The sequence below is a fragment of the Ahaetulla prasina genome, chromosome 7 (genome assembly GCF_028640845.1).
Source record: "Ahaetulla prasina isolate Xishuangbanna chromosome 7, ASM2864084v1, whole genome shotgun sequence".
Taxonomy (NCBI): domain Eukaryota; kingdom Metazoa; phylum Chordata; class Lepidosauria; order Squamata; family Colubridae; genus Ahaetulla; species Ahaetulla prasina.
In genome coordinates, this window is record NC_080545.1 from 49,825,723 (window position 1) to 49,832,379 (window position 6,657).

Below are 6,657 nucleotides of genomic sequence, written 5' to 3' on the forward strand. Positions count from 1 at the left end.
ACACTTCACGTGATCTTGATTCTATCCCTCTGTTTATGCAGCCCAGAACTGTGTTGGCTTTTTTGGCAGCTGCTGCACACTGCTGGCTCATATCTAAATGGTTGTCCACTAGGACTCCCAAGATCCTCTCACAGTTACTACTATTGAGCAAGGTACCACATATATGGTACATGTGCATTTTGGTTTTTTTGCCTAAATGTAGAACCTTACTTTTTTCACTGTTGAATTTCATTTTGTTAGTTAGCGCCCAATGTTCTAGTCTGTCAAGATCCTTCTGTATCTTGAGCCTATCTTCTGGAGTGTTGGCTATTCCGGCCAGCTTGGTGTCATCTGCAAATTTGATGAGTTCCCCATCTATCCCCTCGTCCAAGTCATTGATGAAGATGTTGAAGAGTACTGGGCCTAAAACAGAGCCTTGGGGTACTCCACGTCATACTTCCCTTCATGTGGATGTAGTTCCTTTGAGGACTACATATTGGTCAGCCAGTTACGAATCCATCTGGTGGTGGTGCTGTCTAACCCACATTTTTCTATTTTATCTAGTAGTAGGTAGTGGTCTACTTTATCAAATGCTTTGCTGAAGTCCAAGTAAATTGTATTGACAGCATTCCTCTGGCCCACTAAATAGTGGGCAATAGTCTTCTATGGATTTGAAAGCATTGTTAAAATGTTTCATAATACACAGAACCCTTTAGGCAGTTTTTCTTTATTTTTATAAATATACAGTCAATTTCCCACGAATCACCCATTTCCTTCTTTGTGAATCATTTCCCAATAACGCTTTTTAAAATGTAAATTCTCCTATGTAATCACTTTAATTTTAAGATGAAATGTTTACATGCAATTTTCAGTAGCAAAATCTCTCCAAAAGATCCCTCGAAGTTTTCAAGTTTGAGAAAGAGTGCAGAGAAGAGCAACAAAGATGATTAGGGGACTGGAGGATAAAACATATGAAGAACGGTTGCAGGAACTGGGTATGTCTAGTTTAACAAAAAGAAGGACTAGGGGAGACATGATAGCTGTGTTCCAATATCTTAGGGGCTGCCACAAAGAAGAGGGAGTCAGGCTGTTCACCAAAGCACCTGAGGGTAGAACAAGAAGCAATGGGTGGAAACTGGTCAAAGAAAGAAGCAACTTAGAACTAAGGAGAAATTTCCTGACAGTTAGAACAATTAATAAGTGGAACGACTTGCCTTCAGAAGTTGTGAATGCTCCAACACTGGAAATTTTTAAGAAAATGTTGGATAACCATCTGACTGAGATGGTATAGGGTTTCCTGCCTGGGCAGGGGGTTGGACTAGAAGGCCTCCAAGGTCCCTTCCAACTCTGATGTTATGTTATGTTATGTTATGTTAATTTGGGTAGGAAAAAATAGGAGGAAAATGGGCTGATTTGGGAGTCCCACCTTATCAATATACATTAGTTAGAGAGCTTCAGACATGGAATGGGTTACAATATTGGGTTGTAACAAAGTACCTGACAAAACATAATGGGAAGAAGCACTTTAAATAAAGTTCTATAAATCTTTGTATTTTAGGAAACATAAATGCCAGCTCTTAAAATTGAACTTTTCTTATGCTGTTAAAATAAACAAATTATTTTCTCACCAAGGAAGCCTAAGGAAGACATCCTGAAATTTGAAATCTTGCAGGAATTTTGTAAAATTTCATTTGGCCTGATAAATTTATTGTCTGTATGATTTCAGATGATGCTTTCATTAAATACTCAGTTATTTTTAAATGCAACCTAACCATACAAAAAACTTGATTGCTGGTTAATTAAACACAAAGTTTGCTATTTGCAAGTATATCCAAAAATATTATTGAATCTAGGATAATTGTATTAACACCAAAAAGCATTTTTAAATATGTCAGTAATAAAAGCAAATTTTTATTTCAGTTGAATTCAATTTTGAGCAAGTAGGAACTGCAAATACTTTGAGAAGCAACTTCATACTGGGTAAAATACAGTTTTATATAATTTTATATATGTATAAAATATGTATGTATTATATATGTATTAAATAGCAAACTGGGCTGTTTAATTGTTTGCAATGTAATTGTGATGAAAAATATTTTGCCTTCTGATTTGAGAGATAGATAGATATATTATATATAGAACTACGCTGCCTTCGACATGACCTGAGTTTAACTCATAAAATCATCTATTACAATGTCCTTCCTGTCAAAGACTACTTCAGCTTCAATTGCAACAATACACGAGCACACAATAGATTTAAGCTTAATGTTAACCGCTCCAATCTTGATTGCAGAAAATATGACTTCAGTAAAAGAGTTGTTAATGCCTGGAATACACTACCTGACTCTGTGGTCTCTTCCCAAAATCCCCAAAGCTTCAACCAAAAACTGTCTACTATTGACTTCACCCCATTCCTAAGAGGTCTGTAAGGGGTGTGCATAAGAGCACAAACGTGCCTACCATTCCTGTTCTATTGTTTTCTTTTGTTATATCCAATTAATATAGTTATTACTTTCTCTTGTGCTTAAGTGCAATTATATCTGAATCCTCAGTCCTCAATCTAGAATTAAAGTGCTGCAGCAAAACTTGATCTCTAGTCTTTTTTTCCTGATAAGTATACTCCTTAGAACATTTCTTAATTTTGTAAATTGTGTATTAATCCTATAAACTCTATAAATCTCTGCCTATTGTTATCTTCATCCCAATCCCAAAAATTAGGCAGGGACTTAATATTTTTTCAGATATCTTCTCCCATGGTCTTCAGAAAATGCTCCAAACCTTTAGACGGAATTATGTTGAAAGGGTAATTTTTAGTTTTAAAAAGCAGAGGTTCAGATTAGAATTGTAAGTATAACTGCCAAGAAGAAAATTGGAAGTCACTTGTTTTTCTTTTTTCATGTTTTCTGATCTTTTCTTTTTTTCTTTTTTCTCTTTCATATTTACTATATTGTTTTCTTTTAATCTAACCATTTTAAAGACCACTACAATAGGAGGAATATCTGTATAAATACCCAGGATACACAGAATGTGTGCACCCTAGACCAAGAATTAGAACCTCAGATTGCTTTCCCTCTCTGTTAAAGGTACCAATTTCCTGGTTCAGTCATGTCTGACTCTGGGGTGTGATGCTCATTTCCATTTCTTGACCGAGGGACCCAGTGTTATCTGAAGGCAATTTCCAAGTTCATGTGGCCAGCATGGCTATATGCCAAAGGCACATGGAATGCTGTTAATTTCTCAAAAAATGGTACCTATTAACCTACTTGCATTTGCATGCTTTCAAGCTGCTCTGGGCAAGAAACAGGAACTTACCCCATTGCACAGCACTTGGGTCTTGAACCCAGGCTGTCAGCTTTCCAGATGACAAGCTAAGCCTCTTTAACTGCTGAGCCATCATGCCCCCATTCCTTTCTGTTGCCGAAGGCTTTATTTTTACAGCCTTCTGCTACTCCCATTCAGCCATTTTCAGAAGCATGAAATGGTGGATATTCTACATAAGTTAAGAGGCTTGGGTTGACAGGGCTCTAGTTATGAAAGGAAGTGGATGCAGTTTATACAACTGTCATTTATCTTTTGTTCTGATCATAGGCAACTTTTAGTAGATTTCACGAGAGTCACATGCAGTTTTCAACACCAAAAGATTGGGCACACAATCTGCAGTTCCCTTAAGCTCTTTCAAAAGTTTTTGTAAATTTTAAACTCCAAAGTGTTTGAAATGAAAGCTTACTCAGTACATGGGGAGGAAGCATAATTAATGTTTACTTTTAAAAAATTATTTTAAATTGCATTTAAACTTTTCTCCTGAGCCTCACCATGTTATACAACTGTGGTACATGGAATATTACATTCAGTTCTTGATCTGAAAAGATTGGAACGTTCTGCTTAAATTAGCATCTGAGCCAGCCAGTTATGATCCTGTGGCATTTTATCTTCAGGACAGACTATGGTAACGTTGCTGCTCAGATACAGGTTTCACATAGGAAAAAAATCTAAGCACTGGCCAGATCCTCCTGCTTTATTGCATGGAAAATCAGTCACTAGAAAAAAATAGAAAGCACTTGATGTTTTATTTTTTTTAATGTATTCCTATCTTTCTGCTTAATTAAGTACTCAAAACAACTTATGATTAAAATTTACAAAATACATCTACGAATACACAATCTGCATGTATGTGCATGGTGAAAATAACAGTTGGATGTAGGATTGTACATCTCTCTGTCTCAACAAATCATGTAGCAGTAAACAAAGCCTGACTTTGCATATAGGGCATCCTATTTCATAAATGATTGAACTGACCACCCATCAGGCATGGCTTAGCAAAATTATTCTCTAAATGAGAGTTTTTTCCACATGCAAACAAATTAAGCACCTAAACTTGTGCCCAAAGATTGCATGCCCAACACAAAAAGCAATAAACAATTCATAGCAAGAATCTGTGTGTCCAAAGAAATAAGCATGCACAAAATATTCAAGTAATGGGAGAAATAATTGCCACTGAAAATAAACTTGCGTTCAGTGACATTCTCTCTTCACATACTTTGTTTAGGCAGTTTCTGATTGTTTAGATTGTATGGTCTCCATATTTATGACAAGCCACATTTTGCCAAATAAAACTGTTGATTAGGTACAAGCTACAACAAATAAAAATAAATCTGAGTCATCTGGAAAAAATGTGTGTTTTCCATTTAACTAAACTATTGTGGTAAATGTAGAAAGCTGAAGCATTAATGGAAAACTTGTACCACTATAACAAATCTTTCATAGTGACACTATTCTTTCTACAAGAGTACATTTGCTTGTATATTCATTTTCAAAGCTTTCAAAAGAAATCCAAACCAAATCAAAATGCTGATCAAGGCAAGAAAAAAAATTGCTTACCATTGTAGAATATGCCTATTTCTTCTCAAAAATCAGCCATCAAAGTGCAAGAAAGAAGCATATTTTAAAGACAAAATATTATGGAGGAAATCAATTCAGCAACAAGAAATCAGTACAACAAATACTGATCACTACTTCCTGTGATTGTGAACACTCTTTCCTGTTATTGTGAGCTTACCAACAATAGCTTCTTTCTGAATCACTAATTGCTGCCCTAGAGCTATTACTTTAGTGTAATAATTAAGTACTTTCTAAGCTTTTGGATAGTAGCAATCTTTCCAAACTCAGTCATTGTACAGATGGAGATCATAAGGGATGGTGTGGTTCTGTCATGGCAGCTGGAATCCATAGCACTGAGTCCTAATGGTCCACCAAGTCCAAAATTCTACTGTATATCCAGTGTGCAACCAGATGGATTTAGGGAAATGCACAATCATGGGTAATAGCCTTCTGATGCTTCCAAGCAACTGGCATTTAAGTGTATTTACCGTAAGTATTGAATCTGTGGCCTGAAATTTTGGATGTAGTAAACTGACACTAAGATTAACAGCCATTGATAATTTGAAGTCTTCATGTCCAATTCCCATTCTGAACCATCTTACAGTAAATGGTTTCTGAATCAAAATCCCAAAGATGCTTTTTTTCGAAGAGGCAACTGGTCTTTCTTTCTTTTTTTAAAATTAGTTTGTCAAACATGTACAAGATAGCAGGAATTAGTATGAATGTAGACATGAACAAGGGAAATGAATACAAATAAATGGGGACAGTAGGACAGTAGGACATCTTAAACAGTAGGCACGCTGGTGTGCTTATGCACGCCCCCTTTATGGACCTCTTAGGAATGGGGTGAGGTCCACAGTAGACAGTTTAAGATTGAAGCTGTGAGGGTTTGAGGATGTAACAACGGAGTCGAGTAGAGCATTCCAGGAGTTGACCACTTGCTGAAGTCATATTTTTTGCAATTGAGTTTGAAGCAGTTTACCTTGAGTTTGTGTTGATTGTTTGCCAGTGTATTATTGTGGTTGAAGCTGAAGAAGTCGTTTACAGGTAAGACGTTGTAGCAGACAATTTTGTGTACTATGCTTAGATTGGATCACAGGCGGCACAGTTCCAGATTGTCCAAGCCCAAAATTTCAAACCTGATGGCATAAGGGATTCTATTGTGAGTAGAGGAGTGGAGTACTCTTCTTGTGAAATACCTCTGGACCAACTCATGTATGTTAATGTCCAATATATGGTGTGGGTTCCAGGTTGATAAGCTTTATTTGAGAATTGGTCTGGCAAAGGTTTTGTATGCTCTAGTTAGCAATACAATGTTACCGGAGAAGAAGCTTCGCAAAATTAGGTTTACAACTCTTAATGCCTTCTCATCTAAGAAACTTCTTGAGCTCCAGAACTGAAGAAGATTCTTGGATGAGAAGTGAAACGTCTTCAAAGAAAAACTAGAATGTCCAGTTGCCTCTTGAAAAAAGCACCTTTGGGACAACCATGACCTGGATGACTGAGAATCTCCATAGACATTCTGAATCAAAGATTATCTCTACAACTGTTGCCAGTGTAGTCTAATTAAGCATTAGGAAAAAGCAAATAACAAAAATAAAATGCCCTTATTATTCCAGAATCATCTTGCAGTTATTTTTAGGGGAGCATCCAGGGTTTTGTCATTATGAGAAAAAAAAAGTATTATATGTGCTATGCAAAACTTTGAAGGGGCATATCAATTCAGCAAAGTTATCTATCAATGCAGAATGATCAATCAGAGACCCACTTCAATGCAACAAATCAAATTAAATGGCAACA

At 36.3% G+C, this 6,657-nt stretch overlaps 1 protein-coding gene across 5 annotated transcripts in view; it reads right to left on the reverse strand.

Moving 5' to 3' along the window:
- TSPAN8 (tetraspanin 8) overlaps positions 1 to 4,991 on the reverse strand; it is a 31,304-nt gene extending 26,313 nt beyond the window's left edge. For 3 of the 5 annotated variants that reach the window (XM_058191463.1, XM_058191465.1, XM_058191462.1), the window contains exon 1: positions 4,858 to 4,984. The gene's annotated coding sequence lies outside the window, so the exon portion shown is untranslated. Of the gene's footprint in view, positions 1 to 4,857 lie in introns of all 5 variants that reach the window. The other 2 variants (XM_058191464.1, XM_058191467.1) reach the window with 2 other exon arrangements.
- Positions 4,992 to 6,657: the final 1,666 nt, after the last annotated feature.